Below are 12,667 nucleotides of genomic sequence, written 5' to 3'. Positions count from 1 at the left end.
CAAATAGCTGCATGGGCATGAAGGTTTAGGAAGGCATATTTAGAGCCGGTATAGGTACTGACTTTTCCTTGATAATTCTCAGGCCATTTGGAAGAACTCTCAGTTCTGCAAGCTAAGCACTAGTGCCAGGGGGTAGGGGACCTGACTGAATTATGCCAAAATCTGATACCACCATGAATCCTGCATGTCTGATTCCATCTCTGACAAATGAACCCTCATCTGTATGTGATACCAGGTCAGGGTTGTCCAGGGGGTGGTCAGTTAGATCTAACAGCATAACGTTCTGTTACTATTGCCTCCTGTGAGTGTTCATGTTTTCCTTCACCTTTGGGCAGAAAGGTAGGGTTGAGGTTTTGGCAGGTTCATAAGGTGATCTCAGGTCCTTCTAGTAAAAAAGCCTGATATTTGAGGAGGTGGCTACAGATAGCCATAAGTCTCCCTTGGAATTTAGAATTCCCCAGGATGTACATCATGTGGATATTCCCCCTACAACTGCCTAGGATGAGCTGCTGGGCCTCGGGGATCAAAATGCTTACAGTGGCCACCGCCCACAGGCATCCTGGTCATTCCCTAGCTACTTGATCTAATTATTTACTTATATATCCTATTGCCTGAGGAGGGGCAGTCCCCCCAAGCCCTCCCAGGGTCAGTCCCTTTTTCTTCTGCAGGAAGAGAAGAGCCTATCCTGCGTGGGTAGGCTCAGGGCAGGGGCCCTTGTTAGAGCCTTCTTTAACTGATGAAAAGCATTAGTGGCAGCATGATCCCGTTCAATAACAGGCTGGGAGTGTTTGTGAGCTGCTTGGAGGGCCTGATATATGAATCCAGTATCCTCAAGCCAGATCTGCATAGCCTGAGATCCAAATCCTGCAATAGTCTGTCACCCCCAAAAAGGCCCTCAGCTGTTTTAGGGTCCTAGGAGGAGGGAAGGCTAAAATTGGCTGTATCCTGTCATTTCCCAAGGCCCTTGTCCCTTTGGTTAATACAAAGCCCAAGTAAGTAACTTGGATCTGACAAAATTGAGCCTTCTCCATGGATACTTTATGGCCCCAGTCTGCCAGGAAGTTAAGAAGGGGCTTGGTAGCCTGGAAAGCGGTATCTTCCAAAGGCCCACAGAAAAGGAGGTCATCTACATATTGCAACAGGTGTGTCCACAGGTGCATTCTGCAAGATCCTGAGCTAGAGCCGGTCTAAACAGACTGCAGCTCTTTCTACACCCCTGGGGAAGAACTTCCAAGTGACCTGACCCATTTTTCTGGCTGGGTCCTCAAAGGTGAATAGAGGTTGACAGGGTATAGGGGGAATGCAAAAAAAAGACACTCTTGAGGTCTAGGACTGAATAGTGGGTAGTATCAGGAGGTATTTGAGCCAAGAGAGTACAGGGGTTTGGAAAAACAGGATGTAGAGTGAATATTGCCTCATTAATAACCAGGTGTCCTGGACTAGCCTCCACTTCCGGACCTCCAATATAGAAGTGTTATAAGGGCTGAAACATTCAATCAGGAACACCTGTTCTTTAAGTCCCTTGATAATGGAAATCAGGCCCTTCCTCTCTGACCTCCAGTCTCAGTGGGTACTGTTTTTGGTAAGGCAATTGGCCCCACTATTTGGCTGTCCATACAGCTGGATCCACTTGAGATTCCTCAAAGTGGGGAAAGGAGCTGGACTTTTAATTGGGATAATAAATCTCCCCAAAAAGCAGGGTTGATGTCTCAGGAACTATCAAAAAGGAGTGACCAAAGTGGAGCTCTCCCCATGAGCAGGCAAAAGGTTGAGTGAAATAGAACTCTAGGAAATACAATCTTGCTCTCTAAAATCTGTCTTCCAAAGGGGTTTCTATTTCTTGGTCCAAACCTGGTGATGGTGGGGCTGTGGATTGCTTTAGAGTAGGATAGGAGATTGTGAGTTCACTCATCCTTTACCCATTATTAATGGTTATCCATAAGAGGGGCTCCTGAAATGCTCTTATTCATGTACCTGACTCAAAAGAGGTCTGTCAGATAATGTAGGAAAAAACCTAGGTTTAGAAGACATACAATAGATTGTGTATCCCTTAAAGATGGAAATTGTAAGAACCTGTCTGCCTTGTCATAACAAAATAGACTTGATCATCACAATCAGAAAAGTTCATTATAGGATAGATCCCTCAGCCTCTGAGAGAACCCAGCTTGCTAGGTTTATTCAGTCTATGAGCATCTGGGGCTCATATGAATGCCCAGGTCTGTTAGAAACAACAAAATGTTTTGTTTTTCATCATCCCATGAGATCATAGGTAGAACCTCAGGATACAAACTCTGTACTTTTCCTGGCAGTTGCCAATGGTGAGCATAAAGTGGGTAGCACAGTCTATAGCCCTGCTCAAAGCAGAAACATCTCGTGAAACCAAAGTTTTCTCTTTAAATTGTTGAAGAAGCACAGTAAACTGACCTAGTGAGGGCACCATGGGGAAAAGTGCTCTATTCATGTAACTTTTTATAGGATCATGTCACTTCCTCATAAGTCAGTGTCTCTGCTGTTAGCTGGGGGCAGGTAAATGTGTCCTTGTCTTGGGGGAGTGAAGTGATCCTGTCCTTACAAGAGCCATAAGACTGGTGCCAAGATTGACCCATTCTAGAAAAGGCCAAAGAAAAGAATAGTATGTAGGGGGTGGATTATAAGAAGCCTATGAGAACTTGACAGAAGCATAGCTATGTCAAATAATCTTCAAGCTAAGTTGGCATAGCTCCAGCCACAGAAGAGGGCAAGGGCAAGATGTAGCACAGCTGCTTTTCCTAAGATACTTATCTCCAGAGAGTAGCAACCACAGGTTCTTCCTGTTCCTGACACCTACAATGTCACACCGCCCTGAGAACTGTTGCTCCACCTCCTTGTTTGCCACCATATATAAGAAACTCGCTGCAGGTGGACGAGGTTGTTGCTGTCATGTGTCTGCGAGTCTAAAGACCAAGACTTTAAGAATTATGCTAGAAATTAGTAGAAACATGGGGCAGTGCGAGTCTAAGGACCAAGACTTTAAAGAATAGAAAAGAAGTAATGAGGTGGTTGGGTGTCTCCATCGGAGTGCCAGCCCACCTGACCCCAGCTTTTTGCATGTTTGTCTTCTGTCTTTTGTCCTTTTTAAATCTCCCATCGCTCCCCGTTATATTTGTGGGACAAGCTCGTGCAGGTCAGGAGAAGTGTGTGAATATTTTGGATTGTACATTTCCAAAGAGGTATCTATTGTACTACTGGGGTGTTCCTACAGAAAAAAAAAACAACTCTTATTCATCACCCTGAATCATGTTTGAAGGGAGAAGATATTTCTCAAGGTGGAAGACAGTGTCACATAACTACTTCTTCAGGGACCTGTCCATAGAATAGACTATTTTGATCCCGCCAACTCTCAAGTTTCTGGTCTTCAGACCTGCCACATGGTGAATGGAAGGTGGCTCAGTGCTAACCTGAGAATGACCATGTCTGGAGGAGAGAACTCCAAGCTTACCAGATATGTAGGCAGGTTTGTCTTGTTCCCAAACAACTGTGGGGTAACAAAGGGTTTTATGTACTCCACAAAAACAATTTGTTTCATCAAGCTTTTATTGACACTCTTCCTGAATTTTGCTATCAATTTCAAGATTTTAATTGAAACTAAAATTTGAGAATCGCAAGAACAAGTTTTATTCACCATAGCCTCCGTTAAAAAAAATCTTAAATACTAGAAATTGAAAAATATCTCTATTTTGCCTGCATTCTACACACTTATGCATATTGAAACACATGCCCAACTCCTGAGTGGGATCCTGGTCAATCTTGCCACCTTCCCTGGGTAAGAAGTGGGGAAGTATAACAAGTATGGTATAAGTATACCATGATGCTAAGGGTTGAATCTGAAATTGAAAAATTGAGCAAATAAGTTAAGGCTGGAATAGTATGGGCAAGAAATCAAATGTTTATGGGCTTATTTGGAATAACTTGCCATCCTTACATCACAAATCCTTGAGAAACAGGATGCAGTTGAATATTTTGTTCTCTGTAGGGTCTAGGTTGGATTTTGTTAAGTTGCTTCCTTCTTACATCTTTTGGCATTGCCACATTCAACTCTGGCATAAGAATTTTTCTCAAATGTGTTTCTTGCTGTGTTCTCAGTTATTAGACTTGAAGGAGTTGTGAAGAGGGAGAGAGCACATTTGATTTAAAATATCTTCAATATTTTTAAATTTTGAACTTCAAATTCTGATATACTCTTGAAGTTGAAAAGGCTGCTGACCCTGAAGTACAATCTGTAGGAAGATTGGAAAATTGTTACTAAGTGAAGAGATCAATTCTTGATTTTTGTTCAGTTCTGAACTCAAGAGGCATTCACTTGATGACTGTTATTTGGGCGTTGTCTTAAAGGCCATTGTGGCCTTCAATGGGAATTCTTTACTCTTCTTTGGTTTGTGCCTTTTCACTGAGTAGTTGTGGTAATCCACTTGCCACACCAGTATGAGAGACCTTGATGTGTCATGTCACCTCTTCTCTCTAGGAAGGGAAGGTATGAGTAGGAAGAGGTAGGTAGAAGTTTGAGTATATTCTTTGCTCTAGTATGGAACCTGGAATCACTTGACAAACTGGAATGTTTTCAAATCTTTCAAAGCTGTGCTTTGGAAAGATAGGAGGTGGGTAAGGAAAGTTTAGGTCAAGTATGGCCTATTTCTTTGAGTGTACTGAGTTTCAAGTCAGGGATAAGAGTAAGAATAGCAACCAGGCTGCGGGAGAGTGGTGTCATGAAACCAGGTTGAAAGCAAAGCTTTGTTGCTGCTGTGTAGAAGGTCAAATGACTGTACTCAGGACTTGTAATTCTCTTGTCTTCTCTTTGTGTTTGTATTGTCATGGATCTACCTTGTTCATTATCCATAGATGACCAGATGCAATCTACCTGCTGTAGAACTTTAACTTGTGAAATCTGTGGCACTATGGACCCTTTCCTGCACTCTTAGGAAGCTTAGTAGGAGCTTCTCTAGGTAAAGGGATAGGCATGTATGATCCCAACTTGAGTTCCTGACTCTACTGATTAATACATCCCAGTGCCTTTGAGCTTCCCAAACCCACTCCTGTACTTCTGGCACAGTCAAGCAAGGATAATGATGCTCAGGTGACAGGCACTGCCCTGGACATGTTAGAAGCAGAGCTCCTTGCTCAGTTTGGCTATGTCACTGGGCACTGCTTGATGCCTCTGCAGAATCTTCAGTGTAGCTGAATCGCACACAATATGGTATGCTGTATTTGGTAGAATTTATGGGTGTATTCTGATGAATTCAAGCACATCTTAAGGTGTTCGTCTCGTAACGGTTTAGACAATGTGCTGAGAAACTCCTCATAGGGGACTTTCTGATATTTCCTTTCCCCATGGACTGTCCAGCAGAGCATAATCTCCTGAGTTATAGTTCATCTTGTTAGGGTTAGGTGATTCTGCTACCTCTGGCAGTTAGGCTGACTGACAGCTCATTAAAAACGGGGACCTAATGACCCACTGTGTCATGGAAGAGTCTCATAGCCTCTTTGCCTCCCTAAGATAAGGAATGCATCCAGCCGTCTCAGTCAACACAACTGGATCTTCACAAAAGAGCATTTTGTGAAATTATGTATCTTTGCAACAATTTGAATGATTAGTATTATTATGACCTTAAAAATCGGCAGAATCCAGTATGAAAGTTATCTGAACCTAGAGAATACAGGAGGTTTTTAATTGTGTAACTTTCAATTTTGTTTCATAACAATTCCTATATATTTGAAAATCTAATGAGCACTTCATAATGTTTGCCTTTTTTGATCAGGCTTCACAGGGAAAGACTATTTCTAAGGATTTTTATATGGAATATAAGGGAAATGTTAGTGACTATGAATCCTAAATATAGAACCTCAAGAATTTTGGACAAGTTCAGTGTTAATTTCCTACTGCTATTATAACAAAGGAATATCAAATTAGGGACTTAAAATAAGTTCATTTGGGCAAACAAGTCAGCAAGATGGTGAGATGGACACTCTGGTACTCATTTCTATGAAACATCAAACATGTATGCACAAAATACATTCATAAGAGCTAGGGAAACCAGATGAGCGATTACAGCACCTGGATGCAGCACAGAAATGAGATGCATTGAAGATAGTGAGAAGGAGAGTTTTACATTACCTGAATACCCCTTTGACTCTGCAACACAGCATGGGGAAATATACCCTTGTCATGGTGGAAGAAGAGGGAGGTGAGCACCATTCTTTGTGTCAGGCCCCCAAATCAAGTTCAACTCAGCTTAAAAAAATGCCAGACCAGCCACCAATGCCCCAGACTATAGACGGCACTGACAGACTGAGCCTCTAGGCTTATCCAGCGTCAGGCCAGCTCCAGGCTTGCATGGCAGACTTGGTCTCCAAGCTGAACTTAGTGGTACTAAACCTGGGAAAGCTCCCGTTGCCAGACCAACCACATTAGCCCCAGGCTCTGGACTACTACCAGCATTAGGCTAGCCTACATAACCATAGGCTTCACTTCTTACCTAACACTAGGTCAATACCCACAACCCTAGTTATTAGGCTGACCTCCAGGGTGGCCCCTGCATTTATAGATCTCAGGCTTACCCAACACCAGACCAACCTCTGTGGCCGCCAGTTGAGTCTGGATTGAGCCTGCAAATCAAGCCCACATTGGTACCAGAAACATCCCCCCCATCCCTAGGCTCCAGGCCTTTTAGTAAATTCAGTCTTTAGGGCTGCTCCAGTACCAGTGTAGAACCATCTACAGTACCAGAAAGGCCCCATGAGCTCTAGGCTTCTGTCCTAACCAAGTGCCATGTCAGCCTCTGTGAGAGAAGAGAAATAATAAACAAGGGAGTTTTATTAAGGATAGCAGCAAACTTGCAGCAAGCAATGAGTGGGATGATATATTCAAAGTGCTGAATGAAAACTGCTAGCTATTAACACTAGTAAAGCTGTCCTTCAAAAATGATGGCACCATAAAGACAAACGTGTCAGAGTACAGAGTTTTGAACAATGGTGGCATCTGCCTGCCATGATCATAAAAGCCTATTAAGATGTCTTAGAATCTTGTCAGCTGCTATTATTTGGGGGCCATCCCACAACTAAGGAAGAATGTGGTCACAAAAAATGAGAAAGTTCCTGGAGTCCATTAACTTTAGGCTCCAAGTTGTTAGGAATGTGGGAAGTACATGCTGGGGTACAAGCAGACTGTGAAGATCAGGGCAAAGCGAAACTGGTCGTCCTAGCCAACAACAGCCTGGCCTTGAGAGAATCTGAAATAGAGTACTGTGCTGTGTTGGCCAAAACTTGTGTCATTGCTACACTGGCAATAGTATTGAATTGGGCATAGTGTGTAGAAAATACTAGCGTATGCACACTGGCTATTGCTGATCCGGGTGCTTCTGATGTTAGAAGCACACCGGAAGAGACTGGAGAGAAGTAACAATACAAAGTTTTCTTTAATAAAACTTGCCAGAGCCAACTTAAAAAAAACTAAGAGGGAACTTACACAGAACCACCAGCTCTAGCATGAATTTCTACAACATACTCCTGCCTATTCTGTGTTCCAGATCTCTCATGAGATTGTTATCAATCAACTGGACTGGGGTTAAAACCAGTTCTAGCCAATGAGTGACCCCAGGAGTGTAGAATGTTACTTTGAGATTGAAGCTCTGTTTATGGAATGATTTGGGAAGTGTTTGCTCTAGCTTCGCGGAGTCCTATTTTCAAAATGGGGTCTCTAACTAGAAACTGAGGTACCATAAATGTCCAGGTGGCTGACCTTAGCCTTCCTCTCATGAGTTGAATTCAGTATGGCTATACAGATCAACTGTCATCTTACTCATTTGCCCATCTTATGTTCAGTGTACTCTGGAATCAAGCCATTGCTGCAGATCCCTGTGGCTTAAGGATCTTTTGCTATTTTCCACCATAGCAATTCTCTTGACAGTTACATGCCACTACCTGCCTCCACCACTGCTATCTTCATTGACTGAATCATGTCCTGCCCAAAGAAGTCATCAGTGGGCTTTTCAATGGTATTTCCTACGTTGCCAGTATATTTCTTGCTGCTTTAGTGAAAGAGTATTCTTTGGATCCTCTGGAAACATAGCTGATTAAACTTCTGCTTTCACATGAAAAATCTATTCCAAAGTGTCCATGTATCTGAGCCTTTTGACCCTTCAATATTCCTCTAAGGAAGTTTTGCACCTGCAGCTTATTTGATTTTAAGCAGTGAAGAAGACGGCCACACTACCCAGATCCACCATCAAGGAAGGACTTGACCAGATGTGGGGAGTGCTGGCAGCAGTCAGGCTTTACCCATCCACCCCTTCAGAGCTCTGCTCTGTTGCCAACAATGTTGGCACAGCTTCCACCACCCTTTTGCTCTGAAATAGTTTGAGGTTTGACATCCTAAAATCTAAAGGATCTGAGGATGTAGCTCAGTGGTGATCACTTAGTGTGATAGCTTGCACTATCAAAATATACACCTAAAAGATCTGTCATGTTTCCATATATTTTACTATTATGGCCCTTGAAAAAGTCAGATGACTCTGGAGAATGAGACTACTACAAGTTCACCCAAACAGAAGTCTGTTTACCAGATAAAATTAACATGGCTTAGATACACATTATCATGTGGCCAAAGATTTGGTAAGTTCTTGTCTTCTCTCTTCTCTGAAATGCTGTTCTCACTTCTATAGGATAGATGATAGCAGGGGTTGGCAAACTTTTTGTAAAGTTTCAGATAGCAAATGTTAGGCATTTCAAGCTGTGTGGTCTCTGTAGCAGCTACTCAGCCCTGTTGTCGAAGTGTGACAGTGACCAAATGCAACACATGAAAGCTCCTGTGGAGCTTTACACTGTGCTAGAAATGGCTAGCACAGGGTGACTTCGATGACACACGTGCTCTCCAGAGACTGGAAGATAATGTTGGTAAAGATTCTGTCCACATCACTCACATTTTTAGGAGTCTAGTTGCCACAGACACATACCGGGACATCTCAACCATGTCCATTTGTGTCCCCTGAGATGCAGGCCCCCAAGATGGGATTGCTTCTGCTGGGAATTTTTCCAAAGAAATAATTGTGGATGATGAAACGGCAGTGGGCTGGAAGGCTTTCTCCTTAGTGCAGGGGTGATGCCTCTGAAAGAAGAGGAGGAAGGGGAGGACAGAAGTCTTGGAACCTGGCCAGGCCCGTGGGGAACTTCCTTGTGTACAGGAATGGGCTACGCTGTTTCTCAGTCCTCTCATGGGCTGGGAGCAGTTGGAGGGAGGCGTAATTGCTGGGGAACTCAGATGGGCTGCATCTGGGTTTTGTCACCCATGTCCTGTATCAAGTTGGCACACTTGGCTGACTACCATCTAAGAAATTTGTATTTCTCACATCCCACCACAAATTGCCGTGTGCTGCAGAAATCTTTGGGAGGAGAGAGTGTTACTATTTTGTGTAGGGAACTTTTTTCCTTAACTTTTAAATTAAACATTAATAGTACAAAGGGGATTCACTATGACAGTGTCTAGTATGCTTTGAACAAGTTCATCCCCTGCATTATATTTCCATACCCACCCCCACTCTTTCAGTGTTTTCATATATGTAACGTACTACAATCTTCCAGACACTCCATATCCTTTCCTTTTCCCCACTCCCTCCTGTTGATCCCCCCACAACAGTGTCCTTTTACGTTATATCCCATCATCACTATTTTAGATCTAGATTTCAAAGATGAATAAAACATGCAATTTTTGACCTTTTGAGCTTTGGCTTAGTCTTGTTCAACATGATCTCCAGTTCCATCCATTTTCCTGAAAATGATACAATTTAATTTTTCTTTGTGCCTGAGTGATACTCCATGGTGTATACATGCCATTTTCTTTATTTAATAAGGTGTTGGACACCTTGTCTTTTCCACATCTTGTATTGTGAACAGAGCTGCATAAATGTGGGAATGCAGGTATCTTATATATTGATTTATACTCCTTCAGGTATATGCCCAGGCATGGCTTGGCAGGGTCATACTTTTGGTCTATTTTTAGCTTTTTTTTGAGGAAACTCCATACTGATTTCTATGGTGGGTGCTCTAGTTTACCTTCCCAGCAACAGTGTATCAGGGTTCTTTCTGCTCCCCCCGCACAGCAGCATTTGTCGTCTTGATGATAGCCATTCTGACTTGGATGAGATAGAATCTTAATGTAGTTTTGATTTGCATTTCCTTTATGACTGAGGATATTGGACATTTCTTCATGTTTTTGTTTGCCATGTGTACTTTTCTGGGAACTGTTTTGTTAGCTCATTTATTCTTTTGCTGTTGGATATTTTGTGAGCTCTTTGTATAGTCTGGATATTATTCCTTTATCTATTAAATATGTGAAGATTTTTCCCTATCCCATGGTTGTCTCTTAATTCTGGTGACTGTTTTCTTTGTGCAAAACTTTCTAATTTAAAGTCAAGAATTTGCCAATTCTTGCTCTTTCTGGGCAACTGAAATCCTACCCATAAAATAATTGTCTGTGCCTATGTCTCCCAGTGTTTTCCCAAAGTCATTTCAGAGTTTCCAATCTTAAACTATTTGATCCAACAAAACTGATTTTTTTTGTGCAGGGTGAGAGGCAGGGATGTAAGTCTTCTGCAAGTGAGAACTTAATACTCTTGTAACCCACATATTACATGACATGAGAGATCAGCTTTGGGGGAACACCAAAGCAGGAATGAGTTTTGCAAGTGGTCCAGAGCTACCAGACCATATAGGATGGCTCAGTTAATTATTTAATATATCGAGCTGCCTGACATTGTGGCTGTCTAAGCAGTGATCATTGGGCAGAAATCTCAAAGGTTGGAAAGTCAAGGCAAGCCAATCTGGGTTCAAGATATGTTGATGGACTTGAAGTTTTTAATTCCCATGTTGACACTACACTACACAGAAAGTATCTATTACAACACAATGAAGCAGACAAATTATTTATCTAGAATTGCTTGTGAAACCTAGATTTATGGAGCCTGGTTTCCTTGAAGTATAAAACTGATCTGTTTCATGACGAAATGGCTCCCTTCTGTGTAAGTTATGAGTGAATGTGTTCAGAGATCTTGCTTGTTAAATCTTGGCCAGAGAAAGTCCTAATATAGCACAAAGCCTAGCAGTGGTCCTGAGTCTCCCCCTGCTTATACTTCATGATCACTAGTAGTCTTGAAATTGCCAATAAGGTTTGGTACAGGGTAAGACAGTTGATACTCAAGAGCCAGATTTGATAATCCCATCCGATGTGTTTGTCTTGTCAGGCTATTGTGACAAAATAGCAACACAGGGTAGCAGATAAGCAACAAAATTTTGAGTTCTGAAGGCTAGTGGAAGTCCAAGATCATAGCACCAGTACAGTCAGGTTCTGGTGAGGGCCTTCCTGTGGGTTGCAAACTGCTGACTTATTGTATCCTCATGCGAAAGAGTAGAGAGATGAAGTGTTCTCATGTCACTTATGAGTACATGAATCTCAGTCATGAGGGTGCCACCTTTATGACCTAATTATCCCTCCAAGGCTCCACCTACTAATATCACAATGGAAAGTAGGGCTCTAGCACATGAATTTGAAGACACGAACAACCAGTCCATAACAGTATTATTTCAGCAAGTGACAAATTCAATTCCTCCCTGATTCCTGGGCAGAACAACACCAGCTGCTGGGATTGAAGAGAGGATGGGGTATAGATCTGAGTATGCTAAAAGTCCTTGACCACCATTGTGTGTTTCTAGTTGATGTGCAGTTAACCTACAGGAAAGAAGAGCACAGTTAGTCCAGGAGACATGATCCTTTACAGCATCCTTTAGGTTTTAGATTCAACTGCATTTGAGACTTTGCCAAAACTCCCCAGCTAACTCAGGGACTTAATGATTTTCTTTCTTTTAAGCTAGTTAGTGGTTTTCCTTCCCATGCATCTGGAGGAGGCTGAAAGAATGCTCACATTTGTTTTCCAGCTTTGTTGTTGGAAAACAGAAAAACAGATTCTCCCACACAAGAATATTGTGTATATTCATATGGGATATAATTACTTATAAAATGTGCATGAACAGCATACACTCTGTTAGGTGGAGCCAGACTCTTAAAGTCTCTGATTAGACCACTTTCCCATGGTGAAATAAGTTGGCTTATCAGCCTTTGGCAGAAATACTTAACGTTCTGAAATTCTGCATACGTTCTTGTAAGATCTGAGATAAAAGTACCCTGTGATGTGGTGCAGGAGGGAAGCCCGTGGCACTTATCTTCAAAGTAGTCTCATTAGAAATGAAACCTGATTTGGATCAAGCCTCTTGATTTAAGTAGCCTTGACAGAAAATGCAGGGGAGACACACATAGGCATGAGTGCTGGTGGTGGCCTTCCAGGTCTTCTAAGCCTGCTGGTGGAAACAACAGCTGCTAAATGCTTAGAACAACTTTCTCTTCTGGAGAATTGCTTTTATCCAAAAGTGAGCGTTCTTGCTCAAGAGGTTTGCATGCCCAGCCCCTGACTCAAGGCAGCTCATAGTCAGTGACTGGTTGACCAGCAGGTACTTTGGGCTGGACCCTTAAGGCAAATGAGAATCAACTTGATGGTGCCAGAGCTTCCTCAGAGTCAGAGTGTGAAGCTAGTCTGCAGCTGAGACCCAGACTTTGCTTAGCTATTTCCCACTCTTGCTGCATTTTCCT

At 42.5% G+C, this 12,667-nt stretch overlaps 1 pseudogene; it reads left to right on the top strand.

The window, feature by feature from the left end:
- The first annotated feature begins 7,101 nt into the window (after positions 1–7,101).
- Positions 7,102–7,432, top strand: LOC109695703 (large ribosomal subunit protein eL30 pseudogene; annotated as a pseudogene).
- The last annotated feature ends 5,235 nt before the right edge of the window (positions 7,433–12,667 follow it).

The sequence above is a fragment of the Castor canadensis genome, chromosome 9, assembly GCF_047511655.1.
Source record: "Castor canadensis chromosome 9, mCasCan1.hap1v2, whole genome shotgun sequence".
In the NCBI taxonomy this organism is placed as follows: Eukaryota; Metazoa; Chordata; class Mammalia; order Rodentia; family Castoridae; genus Castor; species Castor canadensis.
Note: the sequence above shows the minus strand (reverse complement) of the source record. Positions and strands in the feature narration are given on the sequence as shown.